Source organism: Rhinoraja longicauda, chromosome 24 (genome assembly GCF_053455715.1).
Source record: "Rhinoraja longicauda isolate Sanriku21f chromosome 24, sRhiLon1.1, whole genome shotgun sequence".
In the NCBI taxonomy this organism is placed as follows: domain Eukaryota; kingdom Metazoa; phylum Chordata; class Chondrichthyes; order Rajiformes; family Arhynchobatidae; genus Rhinoraja; species Rhinoraja longicauda.
In genome coordinates, this window is record NC_135976.1 from 11,770,328 (window position 1) to 11,790,706 (window position 20,379).

At 44.4% G+C, this 20,379-nt stretch overlaps 1 protein-coding gene across 5 annotated transcripts in view; it reads right to left on the reverse strand.

Moving 5' to 3' along the window:
- The window catches only part of LOC144605427 (synaptotagmin-B), a 549,186-nt gene that overhangs the window by 166,918 nt on the left and 361,889 nt on the right, over positions 1 to 20,379 (reverse strand). Inside the window, exon 1 of one of the 5 annotated variants that reach the window (XM_078420664.1) lies at positions 5,672 to 5,868. The exons of the other annotated variants lie outside the window; for them this stretch is intronic. The gene's annotated coding sequence lies outside the window, so the exon portion shown is untranslated. Of the gene's footprint in view, positions 1 to 5,671; positions 5,869 to 20,379 lie in introns of those variants that run through there. 5 annotated transcript variants of the gene reach the window in all.

Genomic DNA, 20,379 nt, shown 5'->3' on the forward strand with positions numbered 1-20,379 from the left:
TTCAACATCACAGACGCATGAAAGTCAGTCATGCATGGCTCCATGTGAAATATCTGTGTGTCCATAACCTCTATATTTTATGTGCTGTTCAATTTATCCTTTTATTAGATCTTCTTGGGATCAGAAATTACACAGTTGGTGACATCGTTTGGAAGTATCAGCTGACCAAATGAACAATGACATATTGAGAAATTAAAGGCAGAAAGATGACCTTTGATCACCAGGTTTAGATGCCTGTACCAGTGTTGGTCACTGAGTGTGCAGAGTCAGATTCATTGACATCAACATCATTGGATATTGGGAGATGAACGCAACTGGCTGCTGTGATTCTTGCAACTGTTTGGCTCCCGCAACCCAAGGCAGACTTCTCATCCTCAGGCGCAACTATCTATGGTATTAGGATGAGTTAAAAAAAACCATTGTTTATATTTTTACAATTGGACATCTGCCCATTGTTCAGACATGATAATGGAACTCATTCACTCTTTCCTGAGAGGTTTAATGGATCTCTGACTGGACTTGGTACAACCGGCCTCTGGTAAATTCTGAGCAGCTAGTTGTATTGGGAGTCATTTGACTTCCTCCTTGTGAGGTGATGAGATGCAATGGTTGGTGGACAGATAATTCTCGGAGATGTTTCTCAGCTGGGTTGGGTTGGGGGCGTGAGATTCCAGGCCCCAGATTCAGGGACAGTTTCTTCCCAGCTGTTATCAGGCAACTGAATCATCCTACCATTACCTAGAGAGCAGTGCTGAACTACTATCTACCTCATTGGTGACCCTTGGACTATCCTTGATCGGACGTTGCTGGCTTTACCTTGCACTAAATGTTATTGCTTTATCATGTCATATGAGGAAAGATTGGAAAGACTGGGCTTGTATTCACTAGAATTTAGAAGGATGAGAGGGGATCTTACAGAGACGTATAAAATTATGAAAGGACTGGACAAGCTAGATGCAGGAAAAAAGTTCCTAATGTTGGGGGAGTCCAGAACCAGGGACCACAGTCTAAGAATAAAGAGGAGGCCATTTAAAACTGAGTTGAGAAAAAACTTTTTCACCCAGAGAGTTGTGAATTTGTGGAATTCTCTGTCACATCAGGCAGTGGAGGCCAATTCACTGGATGCATTTAAAAGAGAGTTAGGAAGAGCTCTAGGGGCTAGCGGAATCAAGGGATATGGGGAGAAGGCAGGCACGGGTTACTGATTATGGATGATCAGCCATGATCACAATGAATGACTGTGCTGGCTCGAAGGGCCGAATGGCCTCCTCCTGCACCTATTTTCTATGCGTCTATTTTCTATGTATCTGTACACTGTTAATGACTCGATTGTAATCATGTAGTGGCTTTCTGTTGACTGGTTAGCACACAACAAAAGCTTTTCACTGTACCTCGGTACACATGACAATAAACTGAACTAACTAAACTAAACTAAAGAGGATTTTGTTGAGGAAAATCATCAAGGTTTTCTATGTCAATTACTGGGAGGAAGAGTGCAATAAAAACATTAAATAAAATATTTCATCCTGTTTTACTATCTTTTAAAAGAATTGCTTTACATTGTAGCCAGCTCTTCCGACCCCAAGCACAACCTAAGCTCAAAACAATATTTCTTCCCTGATCCACTTCCTTTACCCAGAAGCAATCTGTCCCGCATCCCTCCCTTCCAGATCCGTCCCTCCAACATCATCTCCTCTCCCTCTCCCTCCCCTTTCCCTCTCCCTCCCCTTTCCCTCTCCCTCCCCCGCTCCCTCTCCCTCCCCTCCCTGTCTCCCTCTTCCTCCCTCCCCTCCCCCTCCCCCTCTCCCTCCTCTTTCCCTCCCACTCTCCACCCCCTCCCCTGGCCCTTCCCTCCCCCTCCCCCTCCCCCCCCCCCCACTCGCCCTCCCCTTCCCCTCTCCCTCTCCATTTCCCTCTCCCTCTCCATCTCCCTCTCCATCTCCATCCCCTTCCCACTCACCCCTCTCCCTCTCCCTCTCCCTCTCCCTCTCCCTCTCCCTCTCCCTCTCCCTCTCCCTCTCCCTCTCCCTCTCCCTCTCCCTCTCCCTCTCCATCCCCCTCCCACTCACCCCTCCCCCTCTCCTTCTCCCTCTCCCTCTCCTTCTCCCTCTCCCTCTCCCTCTCCCTCTCCCTCTCCCTCTCCCTCTCCCTCTCCCTCTCCCTCTCCCTCTCCCTCTCCCTCTCCCTCTCCATCTCCATCTCCATCTCCATCTCCATCCCCCTCCCACTCACCCCTTCCCCTCCCCCTCTCCCTCCCCTCCCCCTCCCCTTCTCCTCATGATTTAACTGAGCCAAAGATCCCCCCATGTTCCTTGGATCCCACCCTGTCATTCATGTGTTCAAGAGAGAGATAGATACAGCTCTTAGGGCTAATGGAATGAAGGGATATGGGGAGAAAGCAGGAATGGGGTACTGATTCTGGATGATCAGCCATGATCCTATTGAATTGTGATGTTGGCTCAAAGGGCTGATTGGCCTACTCCTGCACCTATTTTCCATGTTTCTATGTCAGATGCCTGACACCACACCATTCAACAAGGAAAGTGTGCCAAAGAATCTGTGCAGGACCTGGATAGCTGAAAGGGGAGGCCTTCCAGGGACACATACAAAGGCACGTAGGGACCATGGGAGCGTGAGGGACCAGCAAGGAATCTGATCTTTTAGTGGATGCCATAAATTCAGCTCTTGCTGCTTACTGATGGAACATAAATCGGAAGATCTGAGCTATTGAAGTGGGTGAAGCAACTTTGCAAGTTAGAGTGGCAATTGTCAGCATTTTATTATCACAAGGTTAGACAATGAATTGCATTAATATTCCAACACTTCCTTCCTATGATATTCCACAATTGGTTGACATTCACACCTTCATGATGCTACCTCTTTTAGAAACCTGGAGTGAAAAGCAAACTTGACGGCTGTCTTTAATCACCACAAATCTTGTTCCATGTGAAGGTCCACCATGATCTGGTGGAGCTGTCTGCCTGATTATTTCTTCACTCACACCTGAGACAGATTAAGTAATTGCTTCAATGGTAAATTGAATGTTGGCATTAGAGTTATCTGGGTTCAATTATCTATGCAGGCAGTCCATTAAGGCTCGGAGGTAATGTTTCCTCTAAATTATCATTAAACAGAATTATTTGCATTTAAGCCCTTGCATAATTTCTATGCATCATTTGACATGAATTTAGAAATAACTCAATGTTATGGATTAGTTTGGGGGATGATAAGGATATATTGTGCATATTTATCTTTCTCCAACTCTTTGGTCGGAGTGGACAAATGTTTCTCTGGATGCCAACAATTCTTTGGGTATTCGTATTGGTTTATCATTGTCACACGCACTGAGATACAGTGAGACACAGGAAAATCATACCAGACATGAGTAGTGCAAAGAGCAATGATCCCAACATCCCAAGACAACCCAGAGGTAAGTCTGATCTCCAGCAGATAATGTGGAAACAAGGAATCGCAGATGTTGGTTTACAAAATAAGACATAAAGTGCTAGAGTAACTCAACAGGTCAAGCAGCATCCCCAGAGACCAATGAATAGTCTGTATTCACAAAATGCTGGAGTAACTCAGCAGGTCGGGCAGCATCTCAGGAGAGAAGGAATGGGTGACGTTTCGGGTCGAGACCCTTCTTCAGACTGATGTCAGGGGGGGCGGGACAAAGGAAGGATATAGGTGGAGACAGGAAGATAGAGGGAGATCTGGGAAGGAGGAGGGGAAGGGAGGGACAGAGGAACTATCTAAAGTTGGAGAAGTCGATGTTCATACCACTGGGCTGCAAGCTGCCCAGGCGAAATATGAGGTGCTGTTCCTCCAATTTCCGGTGGGCCTCACTATGGCACTGGAGGAAGCCCATGACAGAAAGGTCAGACTGGGAATGGGAGGGGGAGTTGAAGTGCTCGGCCACCGGGAGACTGGTTGGCCAAAGCAGACCGAGCGTAGGTGTTGAGCGAAGCGATGAATAGTCTTTTATCAGCTGTTATCAGGCTACTGAACCATTATACCAACAACTAGAGAGCAGTCCTGAGCAACTATCTACCTCATTGGACACCCTCGGACTATTTTTACTGGACTTTATCTTGCACTAAACATTATTCATGTTGTTCCTTTGATCATGTATCTGTACACTGCGGATGGCTCTTTCACAGTGAAAGCTTTTCACTGTACCTCGGTACACATGACAATAAACTGAAATGTACTAAACCAGTCTGAAGAAGGGTCCAGATCTGAGATGTCACCTATCCATGTTGCCAGAGCTATGGTCTGACCCTCTCCAGCCATGATAGAATGGCAGACTTGATGGCCTAATTCTGCTCTTATAACTTATGAACTTAAGAAAGCACACCAAGAAATTACTGATGTCCACTTTATTTAACATCTCTTTCAACTGGCAGCCTATGGGCAATGCCTCGCTGTCCTTATACTGTACTACATCATATACACATGTCCTAGAGAATGGCCTGAACTCACAATCTAATGATTTGGAAAGCAAGTAACATCTGCTGAGAAAAATTGCCCCTCGTAACGTTACCTATAATAAATCATATCCAATGGATATATATTTTGCAAGACACTCTCAGGATAATAGACAATAGACAATAGGTGCAGGAGGAGGCCATTCGGCCCTTCGAGCCAGCACCGCCATTCAATGTGATCATGGCTGATCATTCTCAATCAGTACCCCGTTCCTGCCTTCTCCCCATACCCCACTGACTCCGCTATCCTTAACAGCTCTATCTATAATAACAAATTATTTGTATTGAAAACTTGTTACACATGTAAATGAATCATTTGATTTTTGCTCATTATTTACATATGAAATTTGCTTTCGATATACCTGACAACAAATCTTTCTGAGCTGGGATACGGAAATACAAACGTCTTAGATTTCACAGCTAAGAACGACCAATAAAGGAATTTAAAAGCTGGAGACCTTGCTACGGGGTAAATGAAAACATCCATTTTAAGGAAACATTTGATAAACATTAAACCCATCTTCAAATACTGCATGGTCTTTGATTAATGGGTGTTTCCATTAAGGGCATGTAGAGCATTGCGGGATATTGCCTAATTTTTTTCATGCTTTCTTTTAAATGCAGACGAGCTTTGAGATTCTGCTGATGCAGGCATTATACAACGGAGCACTGTGATACAGGACTGAAGTACATGTGCATTCCGAGCCCACTGCAGTATTCATCTTTTCAAGTTTCTTCCCTCGTTTTCTTCATCATAAATCACTTAAATATCCTGCATTCTCCATCCATGAATGCATGCTATTTCTTGCCTCGGAAACCTATGAGATTCTGTGTGCTATTGGAAATGATAAATAAACTTGGACTGGGAGAAAAAATTGTAGACTCATCCCTATCACGGTAGTAAAACAGACTATGACAGTCAGGTTAGCCGAATAGTCGGGATGGTACCGAGCACATAAATGCAAATAGTTTTTTTTCAATCTATTTGCAGATCCATTGGCGAATTACACAACAAGAAAACAAACATATATCTATCAGAACATAAACATTCACCAGCAATGGACTGCAACATTTTCCAGCTGTTAAAAATTTGAACGAATGCTCCTTATTCTGACATTGAATAAAGTTGGTCGCTGAGTGAAATTAAAAGGCAATTTTTAGCAAGCAGAAAAAAATATCCTTACCGCTATGGGATTACTGGCAGCTTCCTTCAGAAGTTGGATAATCAATTATTTTGCTGTCGGTTGCTTCCCGCAGACCTCTTGCGTGTGTGTGTGTGTGTGTGTGTGTGCAATTCGGTTGCCTATCAAGCACTACCCGCAATAGTACACATGCGGCTCTCTCTCCTGCTGCTTGCGATGCTGCTCACACAGCCAGCCCTGCATGCAGAGATGACAGGCGTGGACGCGCATTCAAGGGCATTCCCCAGGAATCAATATGCAAATCCTTCCCTCGAGATTGGCTCTGCTACACTAGACCTGTATAAGAACTTCAGGCAAAAAAACAAACATGATTTCCGAGCATCGAAGCAAAAAGGAGCTAACTCCGGTTTCCGAAATACTGCAAAGTTTTAATAAGGTGCCTTGCACGAAACAGCCAGAAGAATCACATCAGTGTCATTTAAAAATATAACAACCTTCACTCCCTTCATGACTGAAATCGTATCTCCTTTTTTAATTGAATACAAAACATGAAAATACTACTAAATGAAGTTGAAACATCCATTAAGAAGGTGCATCAATTCCTTCATTTTTATGTATTAATGCCTTCATTTAAAACGCCCACGTTCTGAAGATTTGTGATTGAGAGTTTCAGGTTAATTAAAAGATACCTTCATTCCTCTTCTTTCTCCTACAGGGCATCTTACATTAACTCAGACAATCTACCCAGGAAAAACTTACAGGCCGTTTTTTGATGACTCACTGAGTCAAGGTAGTGAGCCCTGCAATACTGAGGCATGGCCATGAGGTACCAGGTTCAATCTGTGACCAACCTCAGTTTGACATTCTTAGATGTAGCACCAAAGTGCAGAGTCAAATGAAGGCTCACACTCACGCATTATCTATAGAACATAAACACTCACCAGCAATGAACTGCCGCATTTTCCAGCTATTAAAAATGAAAAGAACGTGCCCTCGTCTGACGTTGAATAATATTGTTTGCTGAGGGAAGTGATAAGGCAATTTTTAGCAGAGCGAGACCTCGACCCTGAAGACCAGAGAGGGATGTACCGGTGACGACAGACATGAAGCGTGGGCCGGCAGATGAGGGACCGAGGTATTAAAAACATAGAAACATAGACAATTGGCGCAGGAGGAGGTCATTCGCCCCTTCGAGCCAGCACTGCCATTCAACATGATCATGGCTGATCATCCAGAATCAGTACCCCATTGCTTTCTCCCCATATCCCTTGATTCCGTTGGCCCTAAGATACACATCCAACACATTCAAGGTCGTTCAACACCTTCAGTTATTGCCTCCAGCACCTTCAAGGTGGGCTGCAGGAGGCGCCTCCGGGTCACATTAGACAATAGACAATAGGTGCAGGAGGAGGCCATTCAGCCCTTCGAGCCAGCACCGCCATTCAATGTGATCATGGCTGATCATTCTCAATCAGTACCCCGTTCCTGCCTTCTCTCCATATCCCTGACTCCGCTATCCTTAAGAGCTCTATCTAGCTCTCTCTTGAATGCATTCAGAGAATTGGCCTCCACTGCCTTCTGAGGCAGAGAATTCCACAGATTCACAACTCTCTGACTGAAAAGGTTTTTCCTCATCTCCGTTCTAAATGGCCTACCCCTTATTCTTAAACTGTGGCCCCTTGTTCTGGACTCCCCCAACATTGGGAACATGTTTCCTGCCTCTAACGTGTCCAACCACTTAATAATCTTATACATTTCGATAAGATCTCCTCTCATCCTTCTAAATTCCAGTGTATACAAGCCTAGTCGCTCCAGTCTTTCAACAGATGACAGTCCCGCCATTCCGGGAATTAACCTAGTAAACCTACGCTGCACGCCCTCAATAGCAAGAATATCCTTCCTCAAATTTGGAGACCAAAACTGCACACAGTACTCCAGGTGCGGTCTCTCTAGGGCCCTGTAGAACTGCAGTCACAAAGTCGGTAGTGCCTGGAGAGGGACGCTGGTTCATGGGCCAAGCTGGGCAAGGGCGATGGAGGAGGCCCTGCAGCAGACTGGGTCTTGTCTGGTTCGGGAGCTGCTCCAGTACATCGAGAATGTGGACGGACTTTGGATTTTTTGTGAAGGCCGCCACAATAAGGTGACTCGTGCATGTGTGACCTATGTGAAATGAATTTCACCGTGCAGTGCACATGTGACAATAAAGCACCATTGAATCATTATGCTCACCATTAGGATACTAAAAGCTGACCTGCCTATTATATCCAATTATCCAAACCATCTACATTATGGGTGGGTGCAATTTTTGTATCTTGGGTTTTCCAAGCCAACACTCTGCTTACAGACGGCTGACCCTCCCTGATAACTACGATAAATCATGAGGTTCTATTTTACCAGTCGTTAAAAGTTGAGGTAAAATCAATCTCCAATTACATGGAAACAAATGAAAATAACAGCAGCAGGAGGCCATTCAGCCCTGCAGTTCTTCTCTTTATGCTTTTCCTTCATCAGAATAACATACCCTCCCCAAATCTCTTGATGCTTTGTGTCTATCTCTTTATTACATGTATTCTGCAACTTGCCCTCGAGAGTAAAGAATTTCACAAGTTCACCAGCTTCCGAGTGAGGAATTTTTTCCTCATCTCAGTCCTAAATGTCTTACCCAGTATCTTGAGACTGTAACTCATTATTCTAATCCCTCCAGCTAGAGAACTTATCATCTCTATCCAGTAAGCTCAGCCCTGTCTGAATTTGGTATATTTCAGTTAAATCTCACACTTTTCTACACGCTACTGACTGCAGGCCAAATTGATCCAACTCCTACTCTGACACCAGTTATTCCATCTCCAGAATCAATTTGGTTAACCTTCATGGAACCCCTCCATGGCCACTAAATACTTTCTTTGGTAAGGAGACCAAAAGAGCACACAATACTCCAAAAAAGATACAAAGTGCTGGAGTAATTCAACAGGTCAAGTATCATCTCTCGAGAACATGGTGGCGTTTTGGGTCATCACCCCTTCCTTCTTCCCTCCTCCCCTCCCTCTTCCCTGTGCCCTGCTGAGACTCTAACCAATTTCTCCCCTTTCCCCTTCCTCCCCTCCCCTTCCCTCGGCTTCACAATTCACACCTCTCCTTATCTTAGACCTTTTGTCTTTTCATCTCTGGCCTTTACCCAATCGTTGGCCTATCAAAATCCGCCCCCCCCCTACCTGTACCCACCTATCACTCGCCAAGAAAGGTAGACAATATTTTCTAAGTCTCCTGTTGTCACCTAATTTATAATAGAGTAGCATTTCCCTCACAGCTGCTCAGCTAACTAATCTGTAGTTCTCTATTTTTCTCTCCCATTCTTTCTTTAAAATAGATTCTATTTAACACCTTAAATCTGCAGGGACTGCTCATAGAGAGAGCTCTTAAAGAAAGAGCTAGATAGAGCTCAAGGATAGCGGAGTCAGGGGGTATGGGGAGAAGGCAGGAACAGGGTACTGATTGTGAATGATCAGCCATGATCACATTGAATGGCGGTGCTGGCACGAAGGGCCGAATGGCCTACTCCTGCACCTATTGTCTATTGTCTATTGTCTATTGTCTATAACCTAGAGAATTTTAGGGAATGTCTAATAATTTTAGGGAATGTCTAATAATTCAGAACTATTTTACGTTATTCCACTTCTGGCTTGGAAGGTAGACAGCTCCTTTATATTTTAAGATGTGAAGAAATATTACAAATGAGAATTAAAAAAAACATCAATGGTCCCAGATAATCTTTCCACCCTCAGAGTTATATGCGCAATGATAAAAATTAAACTCAGACTTTAGTTCTGATGCCAAGTTCCAGCTCAAATCTTCAAAGGCCTAACACTGGTGCATTAGAAACCACGGAAGGACTATTTGATCTGTCTGCTAATCTTACAATTTTAGCACACATAATAACGTAATATTTCAATAATACTCATTTGCATAGATATTCATTTAGATCAATAACTACATAAAAAGTTGAACATTACTGAAGACCAAACCACTTTAGAAAATAGTTTAGGTCGTTTGCATAAATTATTTTTTATTATTATTCAGTCTCTTTCAAGGATAATCAATTCATAGATCACTGTTAGTAGCATGGATAATAAATATATATTTGCAATCAGTAAAAGGAGAATTAAAAAAATAGATCATAATGCTGTTTCTCTGAAAAAAGGATTTCTGTAACAGTTAGATAGCTACATGGATAGGATAGGTTTGGAGGGATATAATAATATATTCCTTTATTCGTCCCACACTGGGGAAATTTAGTGTTACAGCAGCAAAGTGGATAGCAAGAGAGCAAGAGATCATTCATTATAAATAAATAAAAGATACATAAACAGTCATCATTTTTCTGTGTGTTCTTAGCTGTTATTGTTGACTCGTCTGCTGGGAGCAGTGCTGGTTGTGCAGTCTCGCAGCAGCGGGAAGGAAGGACCTCCTATATCTCTCCTTCACGCACTTGGGGTGAAGGAGTCTGTCACTGAAGGAGCCACTCAGTGCAGTGACAGTGTCCTGCATGGGGTGGGAGTCGCTGTCCAGCAGCTTTGCCATCATCCTCCTCTCTCCCACCACCTGCACTGAGTCGAGGAGGCAACCCAGGACAGAGCTGGCCTTCCTGACCAGCTTGTCGAGTCTCTTCCCTTCCGCTGCTGAAATGCTGCTGCTCCAGCAGACCACTCCATAGAAAATGGCCGATGCAACAACCGTGTTGTAGAAGGTCCTTAGGAGTGCCCCCTGCACTCCAAAGGACCTGAGTCTCCTTGGCAGATAAAGTCTGCTCTGGCCCTTTCTGTATAGCGCATCGGTGTTTTCAGTCCAGTCCAGTTTATTGTTGAGGTAGACACCCAGGTACTTATAAGAATCCACCCTCTCGATGTCCATTCCCTGGATGTTCACCGGTGTCGGGGGGACCTGGCTGTGCTGCGGAAATCTACCACCATCTCCCTGGTTTTCCCCGCGTTGATCCAGAGGCAGTTCCGCTGGCACCAGTCCACAAACTCCTTGATCAGTTCTCTGTACGCCCTGTCCTCGTCGCCCGTGATGAGGCCGACGATGGCAGAGTCATCAGAGAACTTCTGTAGATAGGAGTCTGCAGAGCTGTGCCTGAAGTCCACAGTGTACAGGGTGAACAAGAATGGAGCTAGCACTGTTCCCTACGAAACCCCTGTGCTGTAGACCACCGTGTCCGAGACCAGGACCTTTGTCCTCACATACTGTGGTCGGTTGGTGAGGTAGTCCAGAATCCAGGATGTGAGGTGGTGATCCACTCCTGTGCGCTCCAGCTTGCCCCCCAGAAGCCCCGGCTGGATGGTGTTGAATGCACTGGAGAAATCAAAGAACATGATTCTCACGATATGGACCAAGCGCAGGCAGGTGGGACAAGTGTAGCTGGGACATTGTTGACCGGTGTGGGGAAGTTGGGCCAAAGGGCCTGTTTCCACACTGTGTCACTCTATGACTCTATGACATCCCGAGGTGTAGAATTGCTAGGCCAAGGAGTCAGTGTGAATGGCACAAACCCTAAAAATCTACTGGTGAAGATCTATTTGTTGCAACTTGATATAACTTGATGCCCAGAACACCCCTCATCTCCCCCATCCCACACCCATCTCCACCAACACCCTGGGGCCCATTCGGTCCAACAACTGGCAACCTTTCAGTCAGAGAGTTGTAAATCTGTGGAATTCTCTGCCTCAGAAGGCAGTGGAGGCCAATTCTCTGGATGCTTTCAAGAGAGAGCTAGGTAGAGCTCTTAAAGATAGCGGAGTCAGGGGGTATGGGGAGAAGGCAGGAACCGGGTACTGATTGTGAATGATCAGCCATGATCACATTGAATGGCGGTGCTGGCTCGAAGGGCTGAATGGCCTACTCCTGCACCTATTGTCTATTGTCTATAACCTCACTGGGAGAGTGAATGATCAATACCACACTCTCCACAATTTCAGTTCCCCCCAAAATACATCCTTATCTGTGTGGGGTGACAAATGAAATATGATCCGTACCCTCAAGGAAAATGCAACAGCAAATGTACACCCATAAATATCATTCGGCTAACGGTTAGATAGTGCTGGTAATGAGGGGCGGGGAGTGAAATCGGCAGAGGCAATAGTGAGATTCATGTTGATTTCTAGCTGGTTTACACCCTATATTTTTTCTTGTCGACTCGATGCAAAAGGAAATTGTGCTTAATGTAAATGCGGTAATAATTCACTGTGAGCCATGTTTGCACAGTGGTGACGACCCATTTTATTGCATTCTGTTAAACATATTTATTTTATTTTATATGCAGCAGCAGAAGGATGCAAGACAGGGCTTCTGTTAATGTGGCTACCTTTGCCAGACTCTTGTCACGGTCTCTGAGCTGTATTCAAGGCCACTGGGGAGCAGAATACCTTTGGAAACTCATTAAAAGAAACATTTTTATAGGACCCAATAACTCAATATCAAAACATTTGTGTCTGTAAAAGAATGAAATTTCCAGGTGCTAAAATTGCAAATGAACTCCCTAAAACAATTACATTTAATCCACTTGCGAGGATGAAATCAGCAGAAAAAGAATGAATCTGATGTCTGTATTAATTTCTAAGTAACAAATAAAAATTACATTGTTTCTTCATGGATGTATAAGTAAAATTGGTTATTTAATGCATATTTCAAGCACAGAGCAGCTTCCTGCACACCACAGACATAACAAGTGAATGCAAATTATCTTAGAGTTTAAAATATATTAAAATCGTGCAATTTGCCATTTCCCAAAATGCCTGTAATGATCCATAATTTGGTCAGTGTGCAGCAACAAAGCTTTGTTTTAGTCTTAGATAGTCATAGAGTCATACAGCACGGAAATAGGCCCTTCAGCCCAACTTGTCCATGCTGACCAAGGTACCATCTACACTAGTCCCACCTGTCTGGAGCATTTGGTCTATATCCCACTAAACCTTTCCCATTCATGTACCTGTCCAAATGCTTTTTAAATGTTGTTATAGTACCTGGCTCAACTACCTCCTCTGGCAGCTCGTTCCATATACCCACCACCCTCTGTTTGAAAAAGTGGCCCCTCAGGTTCCTACTAAATCTTGTCGCCCTGTCACCTTAAACCTATGTCCCCTGGGTCTTGATTCCCCTACTCTGGGTAAACGACTCTACGCATCTACCCCATCTATTCCCCTCATGATCTTATACACCACTATTTCCCTCCCACCAGTGACCTAGCTGTCTCACTAGTCTGTTCATCTAAATTGGACTGTTTCCAACCCGTCACTCTATCCTCCCTTGCAAAGCTTGTCTCCGCTATGAAACCTGCAACCTGCCCCCTTGATCCTGCCCCCACTGCCCTTCTGAAGGATGTCATTGCAATAGCCGGTCCCAGCATCCTCTCTATTATCAACAGTTCTCTGGCCACTGGCACTGTTCCAACCTGTTTCAAGCACGCGGTGGTCCAGCCCCTTCTGAAAAAACCTAACCTAGAACCCACCTTGCCTAGCAACTACAGTCCCATTTCCAAACTGCCATTCCTGTCAAAAGTCCTTGAAAAGGCAATTCTAAACCAATTAGTGCCCTACCTGCACCAAAACACCATCCTGGAAAGTTTCCAGTCAGGTTTCAGAGCCCACCACAGCACAGAGTCTGCCTTGTTGAAGGTACACAACGACCTGCTTCTCGCCATCGACACCGGCGACTGTGCAATCCTGCTCCTTCTCGACCTCAGCGCAGCGTTCGATACAGTGGACCACACCATCCTTATTGACCGTCTCCGGTACGCGGTTGGCATTGATGGCACTGCCCTGAGCTGGTTCGCTTCGTACCTCAAAGATAGGAGTTTCGCCATCAACATAGGCAGTTATTCCTCTGCTCCAGCTAGCCTCTCCTGCGGAGTTCCACAAGGCTCCATCCTAGGCCCCATTCTCTTCTCTCTATACATGCTCCCCCTTGGCCAAATCATTCAAAGGCACGGCATTTCTTTCCACTGCTATGCCGATGACACTCAGCTTTACCTCCCCCTGAAACCCAACAACCAGTCAAATTTAAACAGCCTCTTACACTGCCTTGAGCACATAAAATGTTGGATGGCACAGAACTTCCTCCAATTAAATGAGAGCAAGTCTGAGGTCATCCTATTCGGCCCCCCCGATTCCATCAAATCGATAACAGGCAGTCTTGGAAGCCTATCCTGCCTAGTCAAACCGCATGTCAAAAACCTCGGCATGATATTTGACTCTGCATTAAAATTTGATAAGCAAGTCAACGCTGTGGTAAAAGCCAGCTTCTTCCAACTTCGTACCATAGCTAAAATCAAACCTTTCCTCCAATTCGACGACACAGAAAAAATCATTCACGCTTTCATTTCCTCCCGCCTAGACTACTGCAACTCCCTATACACTGGGATCAGCCAATCTTCCCTGTCCCGCCTGCAACTGGTCCAAAACGCCGCAGCGAGACTCCTGACGGGTACCCGTAAAAGGGACCACATCACCCCGATTCTGGCCTCTCTCCACTGGCTCCCTGTACGGTACAGAATCAACTTCAAGCTCCTCCTATTCACGTATAAAGCCCTAAATGGACATTCCCCCCCTACATCAAAAATCTTCTAACCCACCTCTTTAACTCCAGGTCCCTCAGGTTGGCCGACTTGGGGCTACTCACTATCCCGCGGTCTAGGCTTAAGCTCAGGGGTGACCGCGCTTTTGCGGTTGCAGCTCCTAGACTGTGGAACAGCATCCCTCTCCCCATCAGAACTGCCCCCTCCATCGACTCCTTTAAGTCCAGGCTCAAAACCTATTTCTACTCCCTAGCGTTTGAGGCTCATTGAGGAGGCGCTAGTGAACTGTTTGCGTGCTACTGTATGTTTCATTTTTTTCCTTAGTACCTAATCAGATGTACAGCACTTTGGTCAACGTGGGTTGTTTTTAAATGTGCTATACAAATAAAATTGACTTGACTTGACTTGATTCTATTTGGAAATTGAGTACTACCTGAGACCCAAGTGCTTTGACAGAAAGAGACTCTGTTTGCAAGTGGAGGGAATGCAGTGTAATACAGTAGATATTGCAGACCGCGAGAGGAGGGTCTGCTACTAGAAGGTGGTGGTGGTGGGATTCTCTGTTTATCAATTAGGTGTGTGGAGTGGGTAAAAGAGTGGGGAGTGTACAGTGTGTGGAGCAGTTATTGTGTGATGGGTGGGTTAGATGTCTCATGTGGAGTGGTCAGTGCTGTGTCAAGGGACGTAGCTGGGATAGCACTGCCCGGGAGGAGTGGCTCAGTTGATCCATGGGGCTGGAGTCACGTGACTGTCTATCTATTGGGTCAGATGATATACAAATGGGGTTAGGTGAATGAAATAATAACAATGAACTGTAGATGCTAGTTTACCAAAGGATCTTTGACACAGAACACACTTTAACACAGGATCCTGGAGTTAAATTACTATTAAAACACAAAGCACCTGTGCTATGACACCAAGATAAATGCTCAACCAAGGAAACCAAACCAAATGCTAAAGTAGTATCTAATTGCTTATACACACTTATACTATTGGACGATAACTAACTCCATATTCAGTAATAAGCTATCTACATGTTAACAAACACACAAGCTAAATGATTAACCAAGAAACCCAATCCCATTGTCACATAATAATCTAAGACGCCTTTACACGGTTAAGCTGGGGGACAATAAAAACTAGGTGTGTAGATGCCAATAACTCCAGTCTGAAGAAGGATTCCGAGCCAAAACATTACCGATCCATGCGCTCCAGGGATGCTGCCTGGCCTGTTGAGTTACTTCAATACTTTGTGTCTTTCTAAGGGGAAGGATGTTCAGTTGGAAGTGGTATGAGATTGGCTGCCTCATTAAATGCTGGTAGGTAAATAACCTCAAGGGAATCTGCCCGGGTTAGGTTCCTGGCGAGATGCTTGTCACTAAGCACTAAGGTCTTGTTCACTAAGCACACTCCAAACCCACCCCCGCCCTCCCCACTGGCCCTTTAAATTGCATGCTGCAGAACCTGCAATGCAATAAATATCTACGATAGACACAAAAAGCTGGAGTAACTCAGCGGGTCAGGCAGCATCTCTGGTGAAAAGGAATAGGTGACTTCCTCAGACTGAGATTCGGGAGAAAGGGAAATGAGAGATATAGACAGTGATGTGGAGAGATATAGAACAAATAAATGAAAGATATGCAAAAAAAGTAACGATGATAAAGGAAACAGGCCACTGTTAGCTACGGGGCTAGGTGGGAATGAGTAGGAATGAGTACAGACAATGAGACTGCTTGGCTTCACCAACTCAATGTCTTTGGATTCCCTATTTCTGCCCCCTTGTTCTTGCCACCAAAGTGGATAACCTCACATTTATCTACATTATACTGCATCTGCCATACATCCGCCCACTCACCCAACCTGTTAGCAACCTCCTAGCATCCTCTTAGCAGTTCACACTGCCACCCAGCTTTGTATCATCTGCAAATTTGCTAGTGTTACTTTTAATCCCATCATCTAAATCCCATCATCTATATATTATATAAAAGCCAAGTATCTCTGCAAATTTAGTTTAGTGTTTAGAGATACAATGCGGAAACAGGCCCTTCAGCCCACCGGGGCCACGCCGGCCAGCAATCACCCACAAACTCTAGTTCTATCCTACAACCCAAGAGACAATTTACCAAAGCCAATTGACCTACAAACCTGTACATCTTTGGAGTGTGGGAGGAATCTGGAGCACCCGGAGAAAACCCATGCAGTCATAGATAGAACATGCAAACTCCGTACAGATAGCACCCACAGTCAGGATCAAACCCGGGTCTCTGGTGCTGTAAGGCAGCAACTCTACTGCGGTGCCACTATGCCGTAAGCATTTACTTACAATGAACTAACGAATCATCCTCAGCATTGCTTCAAGTAAGTCAGATAACATGGGGGCGATATTGATGTCTTCACTAATCTACATATCCATGGAACAAGGCCAGACCAAACTGATATGAGGAACCTCCTGCTGTTTGCCTGATGTCTATTCATTTACTGCAATTTTGGAACATCTGCAAAACCAAGGAGTGCGTGTCTTGCTGAAAGCAGGCAAGGGTCTCATTACCCTCAGCAAAGTTTTACCCAACACTATACAAAGGATTGGGATGCAATTTTGACTTGCAACTGCTTCATGTCTGTTTGGCACCAGAATCATCCACACAGACCCTGAATATGTTTTAGGGCAGCACAATGGCGTAGCGGTAGAGTTGCTGCCTGACAGCGCCAGAGACCTGGGTTCAATCCTGACCACGGGTGCTATCTGTATGGAGTTTGTACATTCTCCCTGTGACCACGCGGGTTTTCTCTGGGTGCTCCGATTTCCTCCCACATTCTAAAGACATAAAGGTTTGTATGTTAATTGGCTTTGGTAAAAATGTATAAGTTGTCCCTCGTGCGTAGGATAGTGTTGGGGTATGGGGTGATCGCTGGTCGGCGCGGACCCTGTGTGTCGAAGGGCTTGTTTCCGTGCTGCATCTCTAAAGTCTAAAAGTCTAAAGTCTAAAGGTGTCAGACAAACCAGCCTCAAATGAAAAGCTTTGCTCAGAAAAGACCAGCTCTTTTTGGGGTGGTGTGTGGAAAAGGGTAGATTGTGCAGGATTACTCCTGTGTTATCGTATAAAACACTCTTCACTGCATCCTGAATGCCAGTCTCTCCTGAAGGGATCATACAGGGTATGTACACTGGCCAGATGTATCTATTTCTCACCCAGTCATTTGAGCAACACAGTGGCACAGCTGGCACGTCACATGATCTGCTGCCTCACAGCGCCAGAGGCCTGGGTTCAATGCTGACCTCAGGTGCCGACTGTGTGAAGTTCGCACATTCCCACTGTGACCGCGTGGGTTTCCTCTGGGTGCTCCATTTTCCTCCCACATTCCAAAGGCATTCAGGGTCATAGTTTGATTGGTCTTTATAAATTGTGCCAACTATGATGCGAAAGTGGGATAACAGAAAGCTAGTATGAAACAGGTTGGCGTGGATTTGGTGGGCTAAAGAGCATTTTTCCACACTTTTAATCAATTCAATCAATAACCTATTGCACAGGTTGAGCCTCCAGTTCCATACATGGAGCCTAATGAACAATGGGTTCAGCGGTAGCGCAGCGGTAGAGTTGCTGCTTTACAGCGAATGCAGCGCCGGAGATTCAGGTTCGATCCTGACTACGGGTGCTGCACTGTAAGGAGTTTGTACGTTCTCCCCGTGACCTGCGTGGGTTTTCTCCGAGATCTTCGGTTTCCTCCCACACTCCAAAGACGTACAGGTATGTAGGTTAATTGGCTGGGTAAATGTAAAAATTGTCCCTAGTGGGTGTAGGATAGTGTTAATGTACGGGGATCACTGGGCGGCACGGACTTGGAGGGCCGAAAAGGCCTGTTTCCGGCTGTATATATATGATATGATATGATAGTACTTTGGCTGGTGGTGCTTTGATTACTTCCTCCACCACCCAGCCAAGGGATGACAAAGATAATAATGTCTCATGCATTTAATGAATGCAAGGTCAAAATAGCATATCAGTGCAAAGGGAGCTAATGGATCAGATCTACAAATTACAAAAATTAGCTGCAGTTTAATGGTGGTACAAGACAGGGAAGCATTTGGTTCATTTCTGGAGGATTATCATTGTAAAGAAAAAATACAATGATAAAGATATCCAGAACTTTGGTGAAACCACGGGAAAAAATGGCACCCAACTGCTCCACAATGGAACACTTTGGGAAGGAAGTAATAAAGGTCAGGGAAGTTGTGCATCAGTTACACTCTGCTCCAAAGACCAAAGCCAACCTCAAAATCACACTGAAGATAGACACAAAAAGCAGGAGTAACTCAGTGGGTCAGACAGCATCTCTGGAGTAAAGGAATAGGTGACGTTTAGCTGTCGAGACCCTTCTTCAGATTCCTCAAAATCATACTGCCGTAAATCCCAAGATAAAATAGTCAACTGCCGGCATTGCAAAAATCTCAAGGCTCATGAATTTCTTGATGATCAGAACATTTGTCTGAAGCTGACAACTGCTTGCAAATGTGCAACACTTCTTCAAGTGTCAAACAACACCAGAAAGAAATGATCTATTTATCTTATTATACCTTGTAAATTTTATATTTATGAGTGTTAGAAACTGAAGCCTGATGTTACAAAATAAATTATTGACTGGAGATACAAGTTAGTGTTTTGGAATAGCAGCGAAAATATTCTGAAACTTATTCCATCAAAATAATGTAACTAGTATTTTTTTCATTAAGAAAGAAACCGAAAACACTTAGATTTATGATGCACAATGGGACTGCCAATTATTCTTCCTGCCAATATTTTCCATTACTGTAAGTAGAAAATAGAAAATCAGTGGAACCTCAAATCTAAGTAGTGTACTTTAATTAAATTAGTTTCTTTGAATGACAATGACTTAGACTCCAGACTATAAATTCTGAGTGTAGTTGGAACAATTTATTGTTTTTGAATGCAAAATATCATTGGTTTCTGGTGAAGGCAAGATAGAATGGGTTTCTTGGTTAACCTGTGCTGAAAGATTCTGACAGTAAACACTCGTATTCTGCTCTTAAGAATAAAGTTCTGCCCTTGTAAAAACACAATCTGGAAGGAGAAGGCATATATTCAAAGTTTAGTTTGGTTTAGAGATACAGCGTGGAAACAGGCCCTTCGGCCCACTGAGTCCGCACCAACCAGCGATCCCTGCACATTACCACTACCCTACACACACGAGGGACAGTTTATTTACTTTTATGCCAAGCCAACTAACCTACAAACCTGTACGTCTTTGGAGTGTGAGAGGAAACCAAAGTACTCGGAAGAAACTCCAGCAGGTCACGGGGAGAAAGTCCAAACTCTGTACAGACAGCACCCATAGTCGGGATCGAACCCAGGTCTCTGGCACTGTAAGGCAGTAGCTCTACTGTTATGCCACTGTGCTGTCAAATTATGTAGCAAATGCAGAGGGAAATAAAATGTTTCAACCAAACATTGAGCTATCTACTAATAAAATGATAAATGCATAGTGCACAATACACAGCAGGATGTGATAATGTCGCCAGTGGTAGGAAATAATATTTCAAGAGCATTTATTTACGGCACAAACATGTCAAAATAATTAATTCCAGTTTAGTTTGCTTTCTCAACATACTTTACACTGAATCATTGCAAGTCAAAGTTCTACCTTGATCAGTGGAAACAGGAGCTTTTTTAAATCATTCACTTTTTAATGAATATGAATTTTGGATGACAAAGCAAATTTAAGGGCGAACATCATTCACAGTACCTTACGTAGACACAAAGTGCTGGAATAACGCAGCGGGACAGGCAGCATCCATGGAGAAAATGAACAGCTGACATTTTGGGTCGGGGCCCTTCTTCCAGACTGAAGAAAGGTCCCAACCCTGAAATGTCACCTATCTATCTTCTCCAGAGATGCTGCCTGATCCGCTGAGTTATTCCAGCACTTTGTGCTTACCTTTAGTATAAACCTGCATCTGCAGTTACTATTTATTACATTAAACACACTGTCTTTCTCAATTCATCAGCGTAGTTGATCGTTTTATTTAATTATGCCATTTCACCATTTTTATCCAAATTTTAAAAATCACTGGCCCTGTTGCTCTAAGTAAGAGAGCACATGCTGGTCCATTTTAGGAATAGGAAGCATCAGATATAAGCACCGGGCACTATAATAAGAGAACATATTT